At 43.8% G+C, this 26,399-nt stretch overlaps 1 long non-coding RNA gene across 2 annotated transcripts in view; it reads left to right on the forward strand.

Moving 5' to 3' along the window:
* Nucleotides 1–26,399, forward strand: part of LOC125162344 (uncharacterized) — a 26,899-nt gene continuing 500 nt past the window's right edge. The window contains exons 1-6 of one of the 2 annotated variants that reach the window (XR_007151001.1): nucleotides 31–128; nucleotides 19,097–19,208; nucleotides 22,940–23,013; nucleotides 24,315–24,376; nucleotides 24,476–24,531; nucleotides 25,405–25,528. This is a non-coding gene — a long non-coding RNA (uncharacterized LOC125162344). Of the gene's footprint in view, nucleotides 129–19,096; nucleotides 19,209–22,939; nucleotides 23,014–24,314; nucleotides 24,377–24,475; nucleotides 24,532–25,404; nucleotides 25,529–26,399 lie in introns of both variants that reach the window. The other variant, XR_007151002.1, reaches the window with a different exon arrangement.

Consider the following 26,399-nt stretch of genomic DNA (forward strand, 5'->3'; position numbering starts at 1 on the left):
GGCATGTCCTGGCTTGTTTGCGGTGTCGGCTTTGAAGAGGCCCCGGAGGTGCTCTTCCGCTTCATGCTGATTCCTGGGAGGAGAAGGCCTATCCCAAAGAAGGAGCCATGGCCATCGAGGGGCAACAGGTAAAGGAACTGGTGGGGCCCCACCGGGGAGGAGGGGAGACCAGCCAGTTGGGACGGCCAGGCCTGGTTAGGCATGCCAACACCTAATGTGCAGGCCGGGCCAGAGCGGATGCACAAGCTCGCACTTGTGCTCTTGAACGTAGGCCAGAGGTTCTGGGCTGCCCGGCTGTCAGTGTTCCTGTTTCCTGCCCTGTTACCCGGTAGTGTCCTTGGCCGCTGCCTTGCCTGAGCGAACCCCGTCAGTGAGCAGCTTGAGTTCTCCATATTTCACAGAATGTCTGGCACCTCTTATTACTTCTCATTACCCCTCTTTCCCCTGCTCCCCGCGGTGGCCAAGTGGGGCATCACCTCCCTTGGCACGGTCTGCTTGACTGGGCTTTCGGGCTTTAGTTTTGCATCTCTGCCACTCAGGGCTTGTTATTCCAGTGATGAGGAGTAGGACGTCAATATGACACGTGTTCAGGGACTGGGGTGCCCCAGTTAGATGTGTCATGCTAAAATCAATAAGTCATTTCATTAAAAGTTATTGGTGAAAAACCATTAATTGCTCCAGTGCTGTGATTAAATCCCATAACTGTGTTTACCGTCGGGCGGCGAAAGCTCCGTGCTACACGTTTTACACATCCGTGCTAAGTCATGCCTTAGTCCTCACGGCCGTCCCACCAACGGTGTCTGCTCCGCCTGCGAATGGTTCTGGCTCTGGTGAGCTGGACCGGGCGGCATACCGAGACCTTGTGGCGGAGGTGGGCACCGAGGGGAGGAGAGCGACCCACTTGTGGAGCTGGATTCTGAGGGAGGTGGCCGAAAACTTGCTGGGTCCACCTTAGCAACTACATTTGGCAAATAAATGATGAAGGTTCATCAGGGTCCAAGTGTGGGACACACAAAGGGGAATCTCTGTGTTGGTGAGAAGCAAAGGTAGGTGGGTGGCCACCTGGCAGTCCGTCAGGTTTGGAGCTGGGCGAGGGCAAGGCTTCACATCTAGGACAGCCAGGTAGACAGGGGCTCCAGGCCTAGAAATGAAAGCCACGTAAGAACCAGGGTGGTGGCTGGGTGGCTTGAAGGAGGCTGGAGGATGTGTGGGTTTCTGTCGCAGCAGATGTAGCTGGAAGGACCGCTCCGTGGCCGGTGGAGGAGAGGGGCGCATCTGCCAGGAACGGCCCCAGACGGCGAGAGGTGTCAGGGCTTTCAGGAGGTGGGACCGCCTGGAAATGTGGTGTGAGTTATCAGTTTCCTGAGGACGTCATGGATTTTCCAAGCTTTAATTACAAGTCTACCTTCCACCTGTCTGTTTCCATCTTTGCCCTCCCTCGGGGAGGTTTCTGGAGTATTTGTTGGCTTTCTGCACACAGCGGGTTGTAGAGGGAAGCATTCGGAGTCCGGCCAAGCAGGCTCTGAATCCTGGTTCCGCTGTATGAATGTGGGTGTTCCAAGGGAGCTGCTTCTCATCTTGCTGAGCTTGGGTTTCCCGTCTTGAAAATGGGACCCGCGATGCCTTCCTCATAAATATCGTTGCAGTCGTGAGGATGAAGGAGGTGGAGAATCTACCTTTTCACGGAGCTTCTGAAGCAACGCCAACTCCCTCCCTTTCTCCTCCCTGCTCCCCACTCCCAGCTGGCGTGCACCCAGAGTCCTCAAGCTCCTCTGTATTTTGAAAACCCAAGTGCCTTAAGTAAACACACACACACACACACACACGCACACACACACACACACACACACGAGCTCATCTACGTCTGCTTTGTTGTAAACAAAGGACTTGGGGAGAGGGAGTTTGTCTCTCTATTTTTTACTTGGAAAGCCAGAGGCAGTTTTCTTTCTTTTCCTTTTAGTAAGACGGAATCTATGCCAGACATTCCATCCTAGAGATCAGGTTCAGTGCTCTCGGGAGGGTGTCACATAATATCCATCACGATCACAGGGGAGGTTGGAGTCGCAGCCTCGTCCACAACACTGACCCACTGATAGTGGACAAGGAGCCTCGCTCTGGTTGCAGGCCGGGGAGAACCAGGGTGGGGTGTGGGGCTCAGGCTCTCGGACAGGCCATCTGTTGTGCGCCACCACGTTGGAACAACCTAATGGTTTATTCTCTTCTGTAGGAATGCATTTCTCAAATCCCTGCCTCCTAGCCTGGATGTGAGTTTGGATTATACTGCTTCAAATAGCCCTGCTTGATTCTTGCTCCTTCTGTCCCCCCTGGAGTTTGAGCTGTGTTTGCTGCTAATAGCAGGAAAGGGGAGGTCCCTTGGACCTTCAAAACCTCCTCCAGCTGCTGGGCTGCCTGGCACGTCAGAGCATTACAGCTGCATTTAATCTTTTGGGAGCGGGGCTGCTGGAGGCGTCCCAGTGTCCTGGCGCCTGTGGGCGGGTGATTGCCTTGCCCCAACTATGCATTTGAGCCAAAGAGTCTTCAAAAGAAAGAATCGCATTACAAAGCTATAGACGTTTCTAAGTGGTGTGCGTCAGGGGTGTATGATGTATGTTTGTCATTCCAGCTTAAAACAAACTGTTGAGAGCTGTTGAATCCCCAGTTCTTTTTGCTACATAGACTGGGAAAATGCACATGGAGATTTTTGGAAGACCTAGGGGGGAAAAAGGGTAGGAAAGAATAAAGGAGACCTCTTCAGGGTAAGATGATTGTAGAGAAAGAAGGGAGGAGAGGAAGGCAAGGCAGTTAGCCACAGCTGAGCAATTCAGTTCTGTGTGTGTACAGTATATCCCTATAGTATGCAAGGTACTGTTTCCAGCACCTACATTGGACTCCGCCATCAACAGCAAGGGGAGAGGTATCTACGAGGGAAGGGAGCGCTGGTCATCTCTCTGAATGCAGCCAGGGAAGCATCTGCCCCAGAAGACTGGCTATGACCATGGCCTTGGCTTCCATTTCTTTGGAACATACATTATTCCAAAGCTCTTTAGGACCTAGACTGTGCCAGATTGTCTCCTGAGTCCACAATGCCTGGCACGAGGTAGGTGCCTACAGAATATCTACTGAATGAACAGGAATGAATATTTAATACTGGGAAAGACAACACCAGAGACTGAAAGACTGTAAGTCTAGATGAACCTCCCTGTATTAGCACTCTTAAATTTTCTTGACTGTTCTGCTGCTGTCTTTGAAGGTAGAGCAAGGAGTCTAGAGCCAAGGAATTTAGGTGGCCTTTAAGATTGGAAAAAGCAAGGAAAGGGATTTTTTCCTGTGCAGCCTCCAGAAGGAAACCTCCAGCCCTGCTGATACCCCCAAATATGTTGTTCAAATGCCGACTCTGACTCAGTAGGTATGGGGTGGGATGGGCCTGGGAGTCTGCATTTCTGACCAGCCCCCAGATGCTACTGGTCCTAGGGCCACACTTGGAGCAGCAGAGCTCTTCATTTTTCCTAAGAGCTGGCCAGTCCTCCTCTCCTGATCTGACCTAGCATTCCTGAGGTCAGAAGTAATGGCTCCCACATGGGCCTCACTGGATGGTTGTTACAATGGCTAAAGCCTGCTTCACCAGAAAGTGGGAGATTATAGGTTGAGACTCAAAAAGGATCGAGTTGCCAGCCTTGTCTGCAGCCCACTGAGCTCTGTGGTCCAGTGACCCAGGACCACCCAGAAAGAGAAAGCAGGCATTTCTGCTCCTCCCCCTGCTGGCACCCTGCGTCCTCCCCATAGCCGAGAGGTCTGAGCCTCCACTGAGTGCCCCTGGTGACCAAAGCCTTCCTGGACTCTAGAAGGGTGGTCACTGAGATCCCATGGGCACCAGGGGCCATTTTGCTAGGTGTCTTTGCTGTGGTCTGGATCCTTGGAGATACATGGTTCTCTTTCCAGCTTGGTCATGGCTTCTGGTGACTTTGGACAGACCCCATTATTCCCTTCCAGAATCCAGTTGAGCTGGATTCACAACTACCTATCCCCTCTGTCTCCACCATTTTACTACCACTGCTGCCCCGTCAGTGCCATGACCCCACCTCTAGCTTGCCTTCCCACTGTGCACTGGTGGCTTTTACCTGCTGCCCTGTCAACCCATGGAGCAGGCACCATTCTCTCCAGCTAGAAGTATAAGGGCTAGAGAAATAGTTTTATGTCTGAGGCCTCCTAGTAAGGGGCAAGGCTGGGACTCCATGTCCTCTGATTCCAGAGCAGTTGTTGTCACCCACTGTTACCGTGTCTCCTCCAATGGGTCCCACATCCCTCTTCGATTTCCGTTACATCAATAGGCCCGTGGCTTTTACTCTGGTGGGGAGATCCTGCTCTGTGGAGAAGTGAAGATTCATCCTACCCTGGGTACGGTGCTAATTCAGCCATAGAGGTGCTTCAGATCTTCCTGGGTCCAGCGGCCACCCCATTGGGTTTATGGCTGTGCTTCTGTGCCAAAGCAACAGGCTGAGTGGGTCCCTTCACTTAAACTCTTAATTCAGTGGGGTGGCTGGGGGAAGTGGTCAGCAATGTCCCTATCCCTTTATAATTTAAGTTTGTAGAGTCAACCTTTGAAAGCTATTTATATCTTTAAAAAGAAGAAGAGGAAAAAAAAAAACAAAAAAAACCAAACCCTTACCCCGCCCCTGTCCTGAGTCTCTGATGTGGGAAGAAAGACGCTAAGTCATAAAATACTGATGATAAATGCATTGCATTGTTAAGGCAATGTACATTTTCAAAGAGCCTGTGGTACTTTATTTCATCTCAATCCTCCTCATGCCTCCTTTTAAGGTAGGCAGGACAGGTATTATTCTCATTTTATAGATGGGAAAGCAGAGGCTCAAAGAGGTCAAGGACTTGTTTAAGGTCCCAGATGTAGGTCCTGAATGCAAATTACTCCCATTTCTGGTGCTCTTTTGGTCACCTGCACATGCCATGGTTACCTGACTTGGATACACTGTCACCATCCAGCAGAGAGTTCAGATGGGACACGCAGTCTGAGCCCTGGCAGATCTATTAATAGCAGATCATTCCCTATTACCAAAACACCCCACTCTTGAGAAAAACATCTGAAAATTACTAAGCAAGTGCTCTGATTGCTGAGTTGGCATCTGAGTGGGAACAGAACATGGAACACCCAGGGGAGGAGCAGGAATGCTTCTAGAGGAAAGGGCATGGGTACTGGGAACCAGGACACCCGAGGTCACGCCCAGAGATAGCTGATGTGGGGACCAATAGGCAAGGGCGTGCCACCCAGCAGGCTGGGCTCCAGTCTGGAAGAGCCCGGGCAGAAGGCAGGTCAGGCTAGTTAGTGTCTGGGTTTTAAGAGCCCCGGTTCAGAACTCTGGAGGAAGAATGTCAAGGACAAATGTCTGGCAACAGAGTCTGGATGAAAAATAAATGTGCCTAGGCAAGAGACCAAGAATAGAGCCTGACACTTACTAGGGTTGCATAAAGCAGAGGCTGCTTTTAGACTTCCTGTTCAAGATGGAACTAGGTTTAATTAAGTGTTTAGGTTGGTCTGGATCCATAGGGGAAAGGCAAGCGGGCTGGTGGACTGCAGTGGAAAACCAGGAGGTGAACAGCAAGGAAGTCCCGTCAGACAATTCTCCTAGCACTCTGTTTTCCAAGCTGACATTCTGCAGGACACTCTTCCGTGTGATGCTTCCAAGAAGGAAGGGTCTGTGCCTAATAAAGATGGGAAATACCGTATCAAATGAAGTTAAACAGGTTCCCTTATTACGTGAGTTCTCAGCACCTTTAACAAATGTGCAATGTGAGCTAATTGCATACAAATATGCAATGTGAATTTCCAGGTGAGAGCTGTTGAAAGCAATTTTTCCAGACATTTTTGACCACCGCCCCTTCCTTTTATTTATTTATTTTTTGGCCTCGATACACCTGTTACATCTCCTGGGACACAGTTTGGAAAACTCTGTCCTGTCCTCCTTTAGTTGGGCCAGTGGCCATACCTGCAACACTTCCTGCTTGCCACATTGGGACCCTCACCCAACTCCCTCCTCATAAGTGTGCTGGAAGGAGAGGTTAGGATTAGGAGTCCAGACAAAACAGCATTGTGATTTTAAAATTTTCCCACCCTTTCCTCTCTAACTTGGCATGTTTTCTTCTGGTCCTTTTTTTTTTTTTTTTCCTATGCCTTTTTAAAGCTTGGTTAGCACAGTCTAATACATTTTATTTTATTTTTTTAGAGAGAGTGTGCATGAGCAGGGAAGAGGGGCAGAGGGAAAGGGAGAAGGAGAGGGAGAGAGAATCTTAAGCAGGCTCCATGTCTAGCATAGAGCCCAACTTGGGGCTCGATCCCACGACCATGAGCTCATGACCTGAGCTGAAATAAATGGTCTACTGACTGAGCCACCCAGGAGCCCCCTAATACATTTTAGACTTGTGTTTGGTGTCTTGTACACTGGGTTTGGTAGCCAGTTCCAACCAATGTGCTAAACTATACTGAAATTCAAAATAAAGCATCAACAAAGCCCAGGGAGCTCAACCTGTTTCTGACCACCAGGATAGAAGCTGCCCGCCTTATTCACCCAAATGAACAGGAACCAGAGGGAAAGAGTGGAGTAGGGGCAGCCAGACGCTACTGTCCCTTTTGGATCAGTCTTCATCCCATGTGTGACCATGGCCATCTGGCCTGGACCTGGCAGTGCTCTCTGATTTTCTCTCCGGAATCTGTTCCCTTCCTGTTTCTCCCACTGGCGTCAGCCCTTCGGTATTGGGAAGGTCCTTAATGGTCACTGGCCTGCTATAGTGGTTCTCCAACTTGGACATTCATCGGAATTAACTGAACAGCTTTTAGAAACACCAATTGCTAGGTCCCACCTCCAAAATTTCTGATTGAATAGGTCTGAGATGGAGCCTGAGAACTGGCATTTCTGTTTTTTTCTTTAATATGAAACTTATTGTCAAATTGGTTTCCATACAACACCCAGTGCTCATCCCAACAGGTGCCCTCCTCAATACTCATCACCCACCCTTCTGTCCCTCCTACCCCCCCATCAACCCTCAGTTCTCAGTTTTTAAGAGTCTCCTATGTTTTGGCTCCCTCACTTTCTAACATTTTTTTTCTTCCCCTCCCCCATGGTCTTCTGTTAAGTTTCTCAGGACCCACATAAGAGTGAAAACATATGGTATCTGTCTTTCTCTGTATGACTTAATTCACTTAGCATAACGCTCTCCAAGAACTGGCATTTCTATTTAGTTCACATGTGATGCTGATGTTGTTGGTCAGATGGCCACACTTTGAGAACCTGCTGGTCTATAGTTCCTACACCTGTGTATCAGTCAGCTTGGGAAGCCTGGTACATGGAGATTCTTGGAGCTTACCTCAGATCTACTGAATTGGGATTGCCAGGGCTCAATGTTTTGTCTGCCTTTCTGACTTGGCCTCTGATGTGCTGCTTCCCTCTCTTCTGCACTACATAGGGATACTGGGATGTTGGCCCCTTCTGTAGTGAACTTTCTCAACTCCCTATTGCCACAGAAGCTCATCACCTCTAATGTGGCTAGGGAAGTTGAGAACAGGGACTTGTATTTGCCATTTGATTAGTTTTTAGAAGGTCCTTATCTGAATATACATGCTCTCTTTTTTTAACCTCTCCATGGAAGTAAAACTCTCATTACATGGCATATTGATCTTCAACAATCATCCTATGGTGAGAGTATCCTTTTACATAAGAAAAGACTCAGAAGTTTTCAAAAATTGGCTAATGACTCTAAGTCCCATAACTTCCCCATTATCCAGTGCTGGAGAGAAAGCTCTAGGTGCTTGTAGACACTAGGAGGGTAGTGGAGGGTAGGCTCCTCCCTTCTCTACCTGGGAGTAGGTACACAGGCAGAACTAATGGTTCTTCCTGATCTTGGGCACCACTGTGGTGAGTCCATGAGCATCAGGCTGCACCTAATCTCAGGTAATTTATATAAAAAGACATCTTAATAGGGCCCTTATATTAGAACTTCAGACATATTGGTCTGCAGAATCGAGAATGAATAAATATGGAGTGGGTATAATTAGGCATGCTAAATAATTGAACACATCTCCGCCTTCCACATAAAACTCCATTGTAGGAATATTCTTGTTTTTTAAATGGGGAAACTAGACTCCATAAGATCAGATGATTTATCCAAAGTTATGGGGTTAGCAAGTGGCAGGACTAGAATTTGAGGTCTGACTTTGAAACCTGTGCTCTTCAGATTAAGAAGACTAACAATAACAAGTATTGGTGAGGGTGTGGAAAAAATGGAACCCTCATTCATACGTGGCTGATAGGCATACAAAATGGTACCATCAGTTTGGGAAGAAGCTTGGTAGTTTCTCCTAAAGTTAAATGTATCCTTATTATATGACCTAGCAATCTCATTCCTAGGTATTTACCCAATAAAAAGGAAACCTATACACAAAGACTTATACACAGTGTTGATAGCAGTTTTGTTTACAATGGCCTCAAAGTGGAAACTACTGAAATGCTCAACAATAGGTGAATGGAATAAATCCTGTTCTATCCATATAATGAAACTCCCCTTAGCAATGAAAAGAACACCATGAAAAAGAATCACAACATAGACGGATCAAAAAAAAAAAAAAATTAAAGAAACCAAACCTCAAAGAACGCCTACTCTATGACTCCACTTACACGAAACTCTGGAAAAGGTTAAAACATCTCCATAGTAGTACATGTCAAGAGTTAGGGTATAAAACTGGGTTTTTTAAATCTCTATTTTACAGCTGAGAAAATGAGGCTCAAGAAGGTTAAAGGATTATATAGGATTGTTCCGGATTACACAGCCAATAAGCTACCCTTCTCTTGATCTGGGATATCCTGCTTAACCTTGCTTGTCTTGCTGGCTCCCTCCTCTCTTTGGGAGAGTGTTCATACTCACAGTGTAAACCTGGGCTTACCGTGTCCCTCTGCAGGTAACTCAATGCCCTGTAAGTTTGGTATCACCTGGACTTTTGTGCTCTGATCTTCACTCTTCTCTCCATCTCTACCCCCTTGCATGTGAATTACACAAAGACTCAAATTCATTGTCAGGGTTGAAACTGAGACAATCTCTGATCCACCATGGAGTTTTTAAGTCCCTGCTGGCTAAAAGGACTTAGAAATATATCCTCAGTTGACAAAGGGCAAAAAGAACAAAAAACTACATTTAGCTTATGTCAGTAAGATTCTGGATTGTTCCAGGAAATAAACAAGGGAAATCCTATGTTAGGCTACCTGGTGAGTTATTTCGCATTTCTCCTCTTTGAGATTTTGCAGACACAAAACACATAAACTACTTGATCTATAGAAAACTAAATGAGAAGCTGTCTATGGGAATAGTCGGTTTATAGTTACAGCATTTTTTTTTCAGATTTATTGGGATATAACTGACAAAATTGTAAAGTATTTAGAGTGCACAATGTATACATTGCTTTATGTATACATTGTGAAAGGATTCCCCCCATGGAGTTAATTAACACATCCATCACCTCACATATTTTATTATTAAGAACACCTAAGTTCTAGTCTCTTCGCAAATTTCAGTTTCACAGTACAGTGTTATCAACTATAGTCACTATGTTATGCATTAAATCCCCAGACCTTATTCATCTTCTAGCTGAAAATTTTTACCCTTTTACCAACTTCTGTTTCCTCTACCTCCAGGCAATCACTTTTATACTTTGTGAGTTTGACCTTTAAAAAACTTTTTCTTTTAGATTCTACATATAAGTAATACCATGATTTTCTTTGATTTCACTTAGCATAATGCCATCTAGATCCATCCATATTGTTGTAAATGACAGGATTTCCTTCCTTTTTTAGGGCTGAATAATATTCAATTATGTGTGCATATATGCGTGTATCCCATTTTCTTGATCCATTAATCTGTCAATAAACACTTAAGTTATTCACAGTAGCCAAGATGCGGAAATAATACTGCACTGAACGTGGGAGGTGTAGATCTCTCTTTGAGATGATGGTTTTGTTTCCTTTGGAAATCTACCCAGAAATGGGATTACTGGGTCATACAGTGGTTCTATTCTTAATTTCTTGAGGAATCTCCGTATTGTCTTTCATAGTGACTGAACCAGTTTACACTCCTACCAGCGTGTGCAAGGGGTCTCTCTTCTCCACGTTCTAACCAGCATTCATTAGCTCTTGTCTTTTTTGGTCAGAGCCATTTTAACAGGTAGGAGGTGATAGCTCATTGTGGTTTTGATTTGCATGTCTTCGATGATTAGTGATGTTGACTACCTTTTCCTGTACCTGTTGGCCATTTGTAGGTCTTAGGAAGAATGTCTATTTGGGTTCTTTGCTCATTTTTATATTGGGTCATTTGGGGGTTTTGCTCTTGAGTTGTGGAGGTTCCTTATATATTTTGGATATTAACCCTTTACTGGATATGGGGTTTGCAAATATTTTCTCCTATTCCATAGGTTGCCTTTTGTTGATGGTTTCCTCTGCATGTACATGCTTTCTAGATTGATGTTTTTGCTTTTGTTGACTTTGCTTTTGGTGTCAAATCCAAAAACTCCTTCCAAGGCCAATGTCAAAGAGTTTACCTGCTCTATTTTCTCCTACATGTATTATGGTTTTGGGTTTTCAAGTCTTTAATCCATTTTGAATTAGTTTTTGTGTATGGCATATCATGGGGGTCTAGGTTCATTTTTTTTCCACGTGACTGTCCCATATTCCCAAAACCATTTATTAAAGAGAGATTCTTTCCACTTTGTATATTCTTTGTTCTTATAAACTATAGATACATGGATTTATTTTTGAGCTCTCTATTCTGTTCCATTTCTCCATGTATCTGTCTTTAAGCCAATACCACACTGTTTTGATTACCATAGCTTTGTAATATAGTTTGAAGCCAGGAAGCATGATGTCTTCAGCCATATTCTTCTTTGTCAAGATTGCTTTAGCTATTCAGTGTCTTTTGTGGTTCCATGCAAACTTTAGGATTGTTTTTCCTACTTCTGTGAAAAATACAACTGGAATTTTGAAAAACACTACTTTAAATCTGTAGATCATTTTGCATAGTATGAACACTTTAACAGTATTTTTTTTCAATCTATGAGCACAGAACATCTTTCCTTTTATTTGTGTCATCTTTAATTTCATCAATGATACATAGTTGTCAGTGTATAGATTTTCCACTTCCTTGGTTAAATTTATTCCTAAGTATTTTATTCCTTTTAATTCTATTGTAAATGGGATTGTTTTCTTAATTTCTCTTTATGCTAGTTTGTTGTTGGCATGTAGAAACACAACTGATTTTTGTATACTGATTTTTTTCTTAGCCTGAAACTCTAAGTGTGGAGTGGTTTTTTTTTGTTGTTGTTGTTATTTTTTATTTATTTATTTATTTATTTATTTATTTATTTTTGTGGAGTCTTTGGGATTTTCTATATGTAGTATCCTATCATCTACAAATAGAGACCATTTTACTTCTTCCTTTCTGATTTGGATGCCTTTTATATCTTTTTCTTGCCTAATTACTCTGTCTAGGACTTCCACTTTGAATAAAAGTGGTGAGAATGAAGATCGTTGTCTCATTCCTAACCTTGGAAGAAAAGGTTTTAACTTTTCATGGTTGAGTATGATGTTGCCTGTGGGCTTATCATATATGGCCCTTAATTTAATGTATGATTTCTTATACCCAGTTTGAGAGTTTTTATCATGAAAAGATGATGAATTTTTATCCTATTGTTAACATGGTCATTGACTGGTTTGCAGGTGTTGAACCATCCTTGCATTTCTGGAATGAATCTCACTCGATCATGGTGTGTGATTCTTTTAATGTACTGTTGAATTTGGTTTGCTAACACTTGGTTAAGGATTTTTGCATCTACATTCACCAGAGACATTGGCCTGTACTTTTTGTTTTGTATTGTGCTTATCTGGCTTTGGTATCAGAGTGATGCTGGCTTTGTAAAATGAGTTTGGAGGTATCCCCTCCTCTTCCATTTCTTGAAAGCATTTGAAAAAGGATTGGTATTGGGGCGCCTGGGTGGCGCAGTCGGTTAAGCGTCCGACTTCAGCCAGGTCACGATCTCGCGGTCCGTGAGTTCGAGCCCCGCGTCAGGCTCTGGGCTGATGGCTCAGAGCCTGGAGCCTGTTTCCGATTCTGTGTCTCCCTCTCTCTCTGCCCCTCCCCGGTTCATACTCTGTCTCTCTCTGTCCCAAAAATAAATAAACGTTGAAAAAAAAAATTAAAAAAAAAAAAGGATTGGTATTAATTCTTTAAATATTTGGTAGAATTCACCAGTGAAGCCATCTAGTCTTGGACTGTTCTTTGTTGGGAGGTTTTTGATTACCGATTCAATCCCCTTACTAGTAATTGGTCTGTTCAGATTTTCTATTTCTTCATGATTCTTGGTAGGTTGGTGTGTTTCTAGAAATTTATCCATTTTTCCTAGATTGCCCACTTTGTTGGCATATGCAGGTGTCCCCCTGCTTTTTGAAACTTTGCGTTATGCCATTTCACTTTCACGAAAGACCTACATTAGTACTTTTTTGTTAACCAACAGAAATATGAAGAGCATTTTCACTTTTACTAAAAAAGGTGAAGGACAAAAATAGCATTAGGTGTTTGTTTTATAGCAAACCATTATCTATCTATCTATCTATCTATCTATCTATCTATCTATCTATCTATCTCCTAGAGACCGCATGCACCCAAGCAGTGAGAGAGTGAGAGCAGCACTGCAAAGCTCCTTCCCCAGGAACTATGCTCAGCATCACAGTATTAAGCTGCCATAGCTTTAAGCTGTGTTTGTGAGCATCTGTGTTTTATCTTGACTTATTTTGTGCATCTATTAGCAAGATACATTCTAAGGTATTAGAAAAGCCTGAAGAATGTTATTTTTGTGGTCTGGGAATGCTCAATTTTTTTCCATATAAATTATTGCTAATTGTTTCTTTGCTTTGTGCCACTTTGGCTTATGAAAGCTTTCATAGGAACTCTGCTTTTGGATAGCAGAGAAAACCTGTAATTCTTCATAGTAGTCTCTCCTAATCCTTTGCATTTCTGTGGTATGGCTATAGCCTTTTAGAGGGGACAGACATAGGCATTTGGGGTATTTTTCTAGAGGTAAAGGTGGGATCAATCAGTCCATCAATATAGTATCATTGCCTTGTAAGTATAGCAGTACAACAACTGTCCTCTCAGAGACCTTACACAAAGCAATTAGTGAATAAGACAATATCATATGCATTATAATTAAGATATTCATCGGAAGTCAAGGAAACCAGCAAATTCAGAGGCTGGAAAGGGAACAGTGGTCCTGTGACAGAGAAGTTGGAGGAGTCAGGAAAGTGCTTCCTGAAGTTGCCTCTGGATGGCTGAGAAAGTGTTGGGTTTTAGAGAATGGAGCATACACCCTGCTCCTGCCTTCCAGAGGCCCCTTCCCAGGCTGGGAGGTACGCAGAAGGAGACTAGCATAGGCAACAGCTTTGTCATTGTTTTTGGTTTGGGGTCTCACTGAAAGGTTTCTTGGCAGGAGGCTGGGGAGGAGCAAGGTAGGGACAAGGTAGCACATCTCTCTGAGGGGCTGCCCTGCCAGCCCAGTGTGAGGAAGTTTCTGGGGACTCCGCCTTTCAGTTCCTGGGCACAGATAACCAGGAACACAAAGGCAGGTCCTGATGGGTGAAGGCTCAGGCTAAACTACATTGAGAGCCCAATAATGGAATAAGCTTGGGCGTGACCAAGTGTGGTTTTGGTGTGAGATCATAGGGGCAGCTGTGCTGTGCAGGCCCCCAGGCCCCTATTGCAGAAGCCACAACACATCACACCAGCCACTCAGCCTGGGGGTGGGGTGCGCGATTTAGGGTAGAGTTAGAAAAACGGAGGCCGGGTGGTTTAGGGAAAGAGCACAACTTGGTTTGTTCTTGTTTTTTTAATCTATTGAGTATAACGCATGTGCTACAACGAACCCATTTTCAGCATACAATTTCATGAGTTTTGACAAATGTCAGTCCACCACAATCAAGATATAAAACAGTCGCATCACCCCAAATTCTCTCCCTCATGCTCTTTTGTACTTAATACCCCTGCCCAAGCCCAGGGAACCTGCTATCACTATAGATGTGTTCTTACCTTTCCTAGAATTTCATATAATGCAACCAGAGTACGTACTCCTTGATATTTGGCTTCTTTAACGTTTTCGAGATCCATCCGCGTTGTTGTGAGGCTCAGAACATTCCGTCTCATTGCCAAGCAGTATTCTGTTGTACAGATATACTGTAACTTTTATCCCATTCATCTCGTTGGACAGTTTGGTAGCTTCCAGTGTTGGGCTACTATAAGCAAAACCATGATCAGCGTTATGTACAACTCTATGTGTAGATGTAGGTTTTGTTTTAGGGGGACAAGTGCAGGAATATATTACTGTGTCATATGATAAGGCTACGTTTAACCTTAGGAGAAACTGTCGGACTGTTATCCAGGGTGACTGTGCTATCTGCATACCCATCAGCAGTGTATGGGGGTTCCAGTTCTTCCGCATCCTTGCCAATGCTTGTGATTGTTGGTCTTTTTAATTTCAAGAGCACAGGTTTTGAAGTCAGATTTCAAACTCTAGTTCTGCTACTTGCTAATGCCATAACCTTGGATAAGCTTTCCCATCTTCTACAGCCTAGCTTCCAATCTCATTTAAAAACTGAGAATAATAGGGGTGCCAGGGTGGCTCAGTTGGTTAAGTGTCTGACTCTTGGTTTTGGTTCAGGTCATGATCTCACAGTTTGTGAGTTCGAGTCCTGCATCAGCCTCTGTGCTGACAGTGCAGAGCCTGCTTGGGATTCTCTCTTTCCTTCTCCCTCTGCCCCTCCCATGCTTTCTTGCTCTCTCTTAAATAAACTTAAAAGAAAGAATAAAACCTTCTTCATGATGATGTTGTGAAGATCAAAATGTTAAAAGGTGAAGCACCTGGCCTTGACCATATGATGTATGTGAAACTTGGGAATGAGTTAAAGGAGAAGGATAGAAGTTTGGGAATGGGGGAAGAACTACACTGTTTTAATCACAATAGGCTTAAAGCTGGACAAGGAGTGAACATAGAATCTCAAGTACAAACCTAAGAATAGTTTAGGTAACTATCAGGAACACTAAGTTAGAAACACAGTAACTTGCTGATACATTCTATCTCCTAAACCAGTCACACAGTAAGAAAACCAATAATGCACTTGATCTTAATTTTTCATATGTGCCTGAATTATTTGGGGTGTGGGTGAGGCAGTGGGATGATAATACAGGAAAAAAATTTGGCTGTAGAGTCTGTTGAAATGCAAATAGCTGTCTGGATGCAGCTCTAGAAATTCTGATTATGAAGATCTACAGTGGGGCCCAGTAATTTGCATTTTCCAGGTGATTCTGATGTTAGTGGAACTTGGACTCTAATTGAGCGTATCCTCAGGAATGCCGTGGAAGGTATCTAATCATGTCTCACCTCTGCTTAAAAACAATCATTCCCTACCACCTATAAGCTATTGTCAAATGCCTCTTGGATGAAGTCCAACTCCTTAACATGGCACTTCCAAGTTTTTTCACCATTTCCAGACTGGAGCCCTATGGAAGAAACACTAGGAGACATCATTTCTTACCAAGGAAATAATAATGATAATAAAAACTCCCCCTCTCTTTCAAGACAACACTGTACAATGTTAATGTAGGAGAGTACATTCTAAGTCCTTAAGAGAAATCAGTTTCACTTCCCGTTCCTTCTGATCAGCTCTGGATATCTTCATGTTCCCCAAACATTTCGCCATTTATCCTGCAACTCTGTTCCTACTGCTTCCTCCCTCCCACTGAAATTTCACCCTTCTTTCAAAGCTTGCTCAAAGGTCCCACCACTTCTAGTATGAAGTCCTCCTGAATTTCTCCTTATTTGGTTTCCCATGGGTCCACACGTGCCCCTTTATTACAGCACTCGCTACATTTATTTATGTATTGTCTTCTCTGTCTGGCTCCGTAGTTCTCACTGTGCATGCCCACTACCCAGGACAGACAACAATCCCTGTCCCATGGGCCCCTCCATGGTCGTCTCCCATTAAGCAGGAGTCTCGAGACCAGCTTTAACTTCAGACCGTTCTCTCTCCCTTGGGAAAGCACGTGGGTTTACAAGAATATTTGAGGAACGGATGGTAGTGATAACTGTTGTTCTCTGATAAATTGTTCCCTGGGACACAATATGTTTCACTTGAGGACTATCCCCAAAGTGAAGTATGTAGGATGATCCATTAGGATGGGGGATGAAAATATTAAAATTTCTACTTACATGCATTTTAACATAAGCTATCAGCCTTCCTAATATTTGTGGATTGATCCCAGTGTTCTCAAGTGTCACATGAGACCTACTGTATGAGCAGTGGCAGGTGGACTGAGCACAGAGGGGTTGAAAGTGCTCTGATGATTGTCCTCCCAGGTCAGACAGTTAGCAAGTAATAGAATAAGAACTGAAGTCTGACCACAAGCTGTCAGGCAAGTTAAAGCAACAAGAACATTGGTAAGGGCTGATGGCCCTTGGCAGTGAGGGCTCTCCATAGCGTGTTATGAAATGCAAATGATCTCACCAGACTGGACAAGATGACAAAACGTTGAAATTATCAAGAAGTCTGGATTGGATATGGATTTATATACACCCCTCGCTGGTAATAATACACCCATCCCTGAGTGCATACGACACGTTGAAATGTAGGCTGATGATCGAGCCATATGGATTAGCAAGATATTTAGAAACTAGGCATTTGGTACAGGTCCCCAAACCACTACACTTCTTAAAAGCAAGGTTTGAAATCCTGGGTCCTGAATTCAATCCCTCAAAATTCACTAAACGTAATGATAAATGTTTAGAGGTATTTTTTTTTTCCTTCTTCAGTTTTCTTACCAGCAGAGGCAAAGAGCCACATGCCATAACGACTAAAATAAAACAAGGAAACCACACAGCACAAAAGGAATAGGTACTTGTCTGCATACACTGTTGGAAGGTGCAGAGAAAACATTGCCAGGTGTTAGAACAAATTATGAAGCGTTGGGCATCTGGATAAAACACAGATTAAAAACAACTCAACATGTCTTAGCCTATGGTATTTATTGGACTGTTTCAGTTATGAGCTATCCGTACAGCTGGGATGCATGTACACCATTAAAAAAAATGTATCCCTGAAGATACATTCTCAACAGAAAACTACTTCTTTAATAAAACAATGCTTTGGAAAAACCGTAGAAGTAAGTGTCCCCACTAATAGTTCCTGCTTCGACTAGAATAAAGATTCCTGGGTAAGAATACAAATACAGCACTGTTGTTGACATTCTTTTACCATATTCTTTATTGGGGAGTTTGTGCAGCAAAGCCAAGGAGTGCCCAGAGTGAGATAACATCATCAGTGTGATAACTGTTACAAAAACAGGATCTTAAAGTACGATAGAATCCTCCTCACATTCTGTAAGGAGATGGGGAGTCACGATGAAAGGATTTTTGGCAACATGCTTTTAAAAGCTGTCAAACTTGAAGATGAATTATGCTTGCTTTTTTTTTTTATACTAATAGGCAACTATTTCAAACTTGCTGACCTTTTGTATGATGACAACTGGTTGTCAGTAATATGTCACCTAGCAAATATTTTAGGAAAAAAAAAACTCACCTCATGGAAAAGGAGGGGAAGTGACTGCTTTTTGAAAGTCATTTGTGGAGGGTGCTGTGCTAAAGGTGCTTCATAAAAACAAAGGTGGCGACGAGTGTTGATTTTTGAAACCGATGTTTGGAAATGTTACTGGTATGTGATTCTGTAGCTGATCATGATGAGCGCCTATAAAATCTGTATCTTTGTGAATTAAACAAAAACTCGTAAGTAAACTTTTTAAACCTGTCTTTGAAATTTCAAAATGAAGAGTATCAGTGTGGCTTGAACCCATTTGTGAAGAATGGCACATCTTAGGGAGAAACGGGAACCCTCTTGCACTGTTGGTGGGAATGCAAACTGATGCAGCCACTCTGGAAAACAGTGTGGAGGTTCCTCAAGAAATTAAAAATAGACCTACCCTAGGACCCAGCAGTAGCACTGCTAGGAATTTACCCAAAGGATACAGGAGTACTGATGCATAGGGGCACTTGTACCCCAATGTTTATAGCAGCACTCTCAACAATAGCCAAATTGTGGAAAGAGCCTAAATGTCCATCAACTGACAAATGGATAAAGAAATTATGGTTTATATACACACTGGAGTACTATGTGGCAATGAGAAAGAATGAAATATGGCCCTTTGTAGCAACGTGGATGGAACTGGAGAGTGTTATGCTAAGTGAAATAAGCCATACAGAGAAAGACAGGTACCATGTATTTTCACTGTTATGTGGATCCTGAGAAACTTAACAGGAGACCATGGGGGAGGGGAAGGGAAAAAAAAAAAGTCAGAGAGGGAGGGAGCCAAACTATAAAAGACTGTTAATAAACTGAGGGTTGATGGGGGGTGGGGTGGGAGGGAGGAGAAAGTGAGTGATGGGCATTGAGGAGGGCACCTGTTGGGATGAGCACTGGGTGTTGTATGGAAACCAATTTGACAATAAGTTTCATATTAAAACAATAAAAAGAAAAATGGCACATCTTAGAAGTTGCTAAAAAAAATAAAAAAGATTGACCTCAGGAGAAAGACATTTTATTAGTGACATTTCAACAGAAATCTTTGTATGACTGAGAATCAGGAATTATTTAGTACAACTAACAAGGTACATCTTTGGTTTGGAGCTACCCCTCTTTGCCAGAATTTTTTTTTTAAAGCTATAACAGCCTTTGAAATCTAGTTGAGTAATAAAATTAATTCCAAGCCAGACCTATGAATAGTTACCTTACACACCTTTAGATCTAGATTTTAAAAGGTAGTGAAACCTATTCAATCAAAATGCTCTCCCCCAAATATTAGTTTTGCAAGAGCAAAATGTATATTTCATCTTTCCCTTTTAAAGGTTTCTATTTTTGTGAGTGTCTTAAGATGGGTATAGGAGTACAGTTAAACATATAATTTATAAATAAGTATCTGTATATTGGGGTACATGTGCTAACATTTTTTGCAGGTGCATAATCCAAGTGTGACCATGCTACGGCAGCTGTAAGATCTTTGGAGGTGACCTGTATCTTCCAGGACGCAGGAGAATGAGGCTCAGTTCCATAGGCTGACATGTATTGGTAACAGTGTTTCTGTCCTAGAATTAGTAGAAGTATCAACTCGGGGTGGGGGTGGGGGGTGGAATTGGAAAAAATAAATAAGCGTTTTGCAGAGCAACAAAAGCAATCAAATGAAATATGAAAACAGCTTCGTATGCACAATAAGTAGCTACATTTATTGTCACTCAGCGCCAGGGGAGGCTCTGTGCTTGGCACCCAGCACCTGCAGGAACTCTCACAACAGCCTTAGAAGATACAGAGCCAGCCTGGGGCCGGTTTCACAGGTGCCTGAGTGGCCTTCTGGAAGGAGGACTGCCCTGGGGAAACTTCAGGATACTGCTTATGTTCTTGCATCTCCCCAGGGGATTTCAGACCCAAAGAGATCCTGAATAAGTCCCCTGCTGTGTAAAATGACTTACAAAAATAGAACTGGAAAAAAGGTCAAAATGGAGCCTCCATATATAATGATGTTATCATCGATCTGCTGGTCACAGGAGATCTGCTCTGAGCTATTTTTCTAGCAAGTGGAAAAAAACAAGCTGCCCTTTGGGCAGGGCCTCTTGGGCTCTGCTGCAGGGCCCTGGGCACCTTCCTCTCTGGGAGGTTGACACCCCTTGGCTGCCTCCTCTCCTCTCCCCACCGACGGGGCAGGGGTGCGGTGATGGTTTGTCACTCCAGCTTTTGAGAGCACAAAGCACCAAATGGTCTTGGGGCAGGGACAGCTTTGTGGGCGTGTGACCCGTCACCACAATCTTAAAATTCTTAAATTTTTAGCAAGGGACCTCGGATTTTGAGTTTGCTCTGGGCGCTGTGAAATATGTAGCCAGTAATGGATCTAGGCCAGGATGGGGGAGTCCTGGGGAGGGCTGGCCTGAGGGATTTGTTCCAGCTGCTGCTGTGGACTACAGGGCCGTTTTAACCCTTGAGATCAAGATTAGAAATAAACTTAACCTGAAACCAGATTTTGCTAGGGGGACTCTGTGATACGACCCAGTGGGCAGATAGCAGCTGCCTCTCGGGTGACTTGGGAACAGGTAGTGAGAGCCTGCTCCTGTTGTATCCTGTATCCTAGGGTGTTCCCCAAATTTAGGGCCAACCCAAGATGGTAGCTCTTGAAAGGAGACCGCACCATCAGCCTCGCTTCTAGGCCTTCTGGAATAATCAGTAAAGCTAGACAAGTTAAAACTGAACTTAGCAATGCTTAGAAAGTTGCTGGCAGAGGCATGACCAGAGGCTGCCTTGCTCACCTCTGAGTGTAGGACCCAGGGCTCCAGGCTCTGTTCGTCCACCTCAGGGAGGGTCCCCCCTTGGGTACCAGCTCGAGGCTGAAGGCCGTTTTGTTTCAGGCTTAGGCTGAGAACATCCGGCGACCCAGGGTAGGCGATGCGGTACAGAGGGTGGGGATCGGAGGACTCATGGACCTTCTTTCAGCCCAGCCTGTACACAGGAGAGGAGAATTATTATAGCTTCTGTTTATCAAGACCTCCTCTGCCAGACCCTTTTCTCCTAAGGGTTTCCATAGGATCCACAAGCAGCCTTTTATTTATTTGTTTACAATTTTTTTAAATGTTTATTTTTGAAAGAGTGAGCACAAGGGGGGGGAGGGGCAGGGAGAGAGAGGTCGGGGGGAGACCCACAATCCGAAGCAGGCTCCAGGCTCTGAGCTGTCAGTACAGAGCCCAGCACGGGGCTCGAACCCAGGAACCGTGAGATCATGACCTGAGCCGAAGTCAGACACTCAGCCGACTGAGCCACCCAGGCGCCCCAGCAAACAGCCTTTTAAAGTAGACATTATCACTGTTTGATTACAGTTGAAGAAATAGGGTCATTCTTAATAATCCAGGATTAGATCCTCTCTTGTTCCTGTCTGATCTCCAGCTCTTCTACTCCCTGCTTGGGGTGGATTCTTCAATCACTGAGCCAGACTGTGCTTGAGACTTTCATTGGTCATAAAGAATGAAATTCAAATGACTGAAGCACTGTCCATGAGGAATGTATTTAGGGGAAGCCTCTGTTCTCTCCTCTCCTCCCTTTCTTTCCTGTGCCTGCCCCAACTCCCCTCAGGACCATGCATGAGCACCTGAGGGGAGCTTGCTTGTTGCTGGATAGTGAGCCAGGGCCCCAGAAGGGTGAGCTCAGGGCCTCTCCAGGGGGACATACACCCCCTTGGCTGTTGGTATGTGACAGGGCCAGCTGCCAGAGTGGTGGGACAAGCTTGTAGTGACAAGTCTTCTGGACATTGCACAGAGGTACAGGATGCATGCCCTTAAGTGGCCTCCTTCTGCGGAAGCCCAGTGAGCTCTTGCTGCTACACGTGAGTGCCTTGTTGCCGGGAAACTGGCCTTAAACCGGCTACTGGTTCTAGGGCCGGAGGCTGCTTCTGTGGCCAGCTGGATTCAGGGCCTGCCCTGATGCAGGCTCCTTTTTCCCTGCTCACGTCAACTTTGACTTCTGTTTCCTTCGCTGTGGTGACTTTGTAAGGAATACTCATCAAAGTTTCGTATATGGCCCCTTGGAACAGCCTTTCCATGTTGGCTGGGAAAACCAAGGTTTTCCTGGGCATATCCTCAGGCTTGAGAGCCTAAAACGGCTCCCTCCCACTGGTCACCGAATAAATAGGCAACTTAATTTAGTTCTTCCATTTTTTTTTAACTTAAAAATGATGAAATATACATAGAAAAAGCCTGAAATCCATGTCAATTCAGTTTAAAGAATAATTATCAAGCAAGCTCATGCTAAGAAATAGCAATTCTTATGTCTCAGAAGCCTTCCATGGGTCCCTCCTCATCACCATCCCCCTCCTTTCAAAGGTAGCTATTTTACTGACTTTTATGGTCTCGTTACTTTGAATTCCTTTACCACATTTGCTACCTATCTCCACTTTTAAATGGAATCCTGTCACATGCATTCTTTGTAAAACTTTCTACGTTATATGTAAGACTCACCCAAGTTGATGAATGCAGCTGTCGTGATTGATTTTTCACTGATGCATAAATGCTCCAGGTTATTAATATACCATGAGCTATTTTCCTAATCTGCCATTGATGGGCATTGATCTCCATGTTTCTGGTTTTATTGTCCTTATGAAACATTGCTGTGTGTGTTCTTGCACATATCTCCCTGGAGGGATGCATTTGCAAATTTTTTTTGGGAACTGTCTCCTAGAGATGGAATTACTGGCTTGTCCATTTCCTCTTGTTCAATCTTACTAGGTTTTTCTAGGATATCCTTAGGTTCTATATATCTAATTTTAAAAAATGTTTTCTCTTTATTTTAAAAGTCGTTCTTTAAAAAACTTTTTTTTTAAATGTTTATCTTTGAGAGATCATGAGCAGGGAGAGAAGGAGACACAGAATCCGAAACAGGCTCCAGGCTCTGAGCTGTCAGCACAGAGCCTGACGCAGGGCTCGAATCCATGAACCAGACCCCCTGAGCTGAAGTTGGATGCTTCATTGACTGAGCCACCAGACGTCCCCAAAGTCATTCTTGTTTAATGTTTAAAAAGTTAAAAACATGATTTTCAGGCAAATATAGGATGAACGCCTGCCAAAGAGTTTAACTCAGTAATTGATGAAGGAATCTTTTGGATAGTTAAGTCTGGTTCAAGGGAGAATTTGGGCAATGGAAATTTACATTGTTGGTCACAGAAATGTTGAAATGATGTTGCTAATAGATGTAAAACTGGTTAATGTCCTATAGAGTGATAAAACTGTAACCTTAGGTGACTTTTTTTTTTCTTTTTTTTTAATCAGTCAGAAATCCAACAGTCAACAGAACTTCTCAGTGTCTGGGCTCTAATCAAACAGTGTAGCAAAGTCAAATGCAGGTATATTCTAGATAACTAAGTATTTCTTAGATGAGCTTGTTAAACTTGTTAAATTGACAGGACAAATGGTCCCTCTTCTGTCTTCTCTCCAAGTTTGGGTTATTTTTTCTTAACGATACTGTACTTTGCTTCCACGTCTGTAGTGAGGATCAGAGGAGATGAAGTGTTTTGTAAGGGACCAAATATATTTTCATTACTATGGTTGTTTTATAAAGCCCCTTGAATAATGTACTAGAACTAATACTGATATGGGAAGGGAGTTAATTATTGAATACCTATTTTTTTAAACTATTGTGTTAAATGTCATTTCATTCTTATAAAGAGACTGAATAAACATAGAATCTGCTTTAGTTATCTCTGTAAGGTTGGGATAATAGCTGTGTCTACCTCATTGGGCTGTTGTGAGAATTAATGATGGACTGCTAAAAACAGTGCCTAGGACACAGTAAATATGCAAAAATGTTGTTTCAAGAAGTGATCTGTTTTTGAACACTTCTGAAGTTTATTTTTCTTTAATAACAATATATTCTATTTCTAGGAATTCTATTTGGTTCTTAGTTTCTGCCTTAAAGTTTTTTTTAATGTTTATTTTTGAGAGCGAGAAGGAGAGAGCGCAAGCAGGGGAGGGGCAGAAAGCAAGGGGGAGACACAATCTGAAGCAGGCTCCAGGCTCTGAGCTGTCAGCACAGACCCTGACGTGGGGCTCGAACCCATGAACCGTGAGAACATGACCTGAGCTAAAGTTGGATGCTTAACCAACTGAGCCACCCAGGCACTCCAGTTTCTGCCTTTTTAAAAGAAATAATGACTTATTCTAGTTTCATGTTTTAAATTCCTTTGCCTTTAATCTTTCTAGACATATTTATGGTCTGTCTTCAATACTGCTGTTATGTAAAATCTCCATTTGTGTCTACAAATTCTCAGAGCCATTGTCTTCATTTTTTGTTTTTGTTTTTTTTTAATTAAAAGATTTGCTCACTGCTAGAACTCCACACGTGCTCTAGCAAAATAAATCTTAGTCCCTGTAGTTTTTAAATTTTTTTTTTTTTCCAACGTTTTATTTATTTTTGGGACAGAGAGAGACAGAGCATGAACAGGGGAGGGGTAGAGAGAGAGGGAGACACAGAATCGGAAACAGGCTCCAGGCTCTGAGCCATTAGCCCAGAGCCCGACGCGGGGCTCGAACCCACGGACCGCGAGATCGTGACCTGGCTGAAGTCGGACGCTTAACCGACTGCGCCACCCAGGCGCCCCAGTCCCTGTAGTTTTTAAAATGATAGATTTTTTTTTTTTTAAACTAGAGATGGTGGACTCCTTCAGACCAATTGGAAGCAGAGAAACTCATGGTGTCATCACAGCCTCGGTAAGATAATATGCCCCCTTTCTAGATTTTTATTTTATGACACATTCGTTTACAATTTGGCCTACTTCACTTCTAGAATCACATGTTTTGTATTTTCAGGTTATTCCCCCACCCTGGACACCAGTATTCATTTTGATGAATGTCCATCCTGTAATGTGAGTATAACTCTGGGCCAGCCACCTCTTCTCTGAGTCTGGGTTTCCCCCTCTGTGAAAAGAGGAGAATAGGGATTTGCAGTTTAATTCCCCTGTGCCATGGTGTCCCTCATAGTGTGAACACCCTGTCAGCTTTTATTGGTATTATTTTCTTTGCGCTATTCTTTTGCCGGTAACATTTACATTCCCAAATCCCATGCAGCCTGATAGTGCAACCGTTACAAGTCTAGTCATTACAAACTCCTTGTCCTTTCCAGGGTGCCCCCCGAACCTCCTCCGTCCTCGTTTTTCTGGCTTGCTTGTTGCCCGCCGTGCACACCACGCTCATTTGTCTCTCCACTTTGATGGAGTTTGCCTCGTCTCAACGCCACCATTTTTTCCCCCGGCCTCTAACCAAGTTCTCACGCCATCCTTCAGAGCTCAAAGTTCCATGCTCTTTATGAAGGCTTTTGACCAAGTTTAATCCACACTACTCTTTTGAATTCAGAACCCTCTGTGGAGAGCACTGTGGAGCACAGCATTGTCAGAATTTGGTGGTTTCATTCATGGTGTGGCAATGGGTGTCGTCCTAACTAGACTGGCCATTTTCCCATAGAAGATGCCACATATCCGATGTATACACACTTGTACTAGGTACAAGTAGCTACTCTCACATACTTAAAATTTTTAGCTTTTTATTACGCTTTCAGTGGGAATTCAGGGCCTGGCTCATGCTTGTGTCTCTGTGCCGAGTGTTTCCTTGGGCACCAGCCTGGGACTACTTTTTGGGGGGTTAATTTTTCAGACTGGGGACTCCTGGATCACTCGGGTAGTATAAATTCCAACCCAAGTGTGAGGACGGATGTGTGATTATGAATTCCATGTTTCTTTGAGGTGGGAGCTACTGGAGGAAGCTACTTGAGAAAGAAGAAAAAGGCGCATGGTGGCACTGGGCTCTTCGAGTTCACGGGCTCTCTGCTATTAACTGTGGTGAGCCAGGAGCACAAGCTGGAATGTGGTGGGTTTTTAGGAAATGTATGGTTCAGTCACTATGTTTTCTGGTCCATAGGAAGAATGGGGGGGGGGGCAGGTATGCTGTTCCCATAGTACAGAAACCGAAATTGGAGACCAGATGAACCCTGGGGCTGGACCGAGGTTCTCTGGGGACCTCATTCTGTTTGCCAGAGAGATAAGATAGTGGACCTTCACGAATGGAAGACAAGCAGTCTTTGTTGGTACGTGACTGCCCAATTCCCCAACTCATCTCTGAACCTCTCCACTTCCCTGACCATCTGAACCCTATCTCAACTCTTCACAGACGAGACAACAATCCCCTTTTATGTATGTAGTATTTTAGAGTTACAGAGCATTTTTATATGCCGCCCCCCCCCCCCCCCCCCAGCAGTGCTGTGAAGCAGGCAAAATGAGGACTTTCGTTTTAAAGATGAAATATCTGAGAAACCAGGGCCCGGGCTGGTGTTGGGTTTGCTCTGAAGGCCCCCCATTCAAATGGTATGCCTGGGGATTCTAACTCACATTCTTGGTCACCCCAATCTTTGGGATCAGGGAGGTCCTTGGCATGCAGATGATAATGGAATTCTCTCATTTTTTACTGAGGTGAAATTCACATGGCCTACGATTTGACATTTTAAAGTGAACAGTTCAATGGCATTCAGAGCAAGGGCATCCACAATGTTGTGCAACTATCCCTTCCTCCCTGGGATTTTGTGCAGAATAAATGAGAATCTGCGTAAGACATCCAGCTCAGGGGCTCAAGGAATGCAGCCTGTATTCTCAGCCTCTCTCTAGTGCTCTCTCCACCATCTGGTAACGTAGAAAGAGGAATTCTTTCCTAAAGTTAGCACTTTGAGAAAATCAGGTGAAGGTAA

The sequence above is a fragment of the Prionailurus viverrinus genome, chromosome A3 (genome assembly GCF_022837055.1).
Source record: "Prionailurus viverrinus isolate Anna chromosome A3, UM_Priviv_1.0, whole genome shotgun sequence".
Taxonomy (NCBI): domain Eukaryota; kingdom Metazoa; phylum Chordata; class Mammalia; order Carnivora; family Felidae; genus Prionailurus; species Prionailurus viverrinus.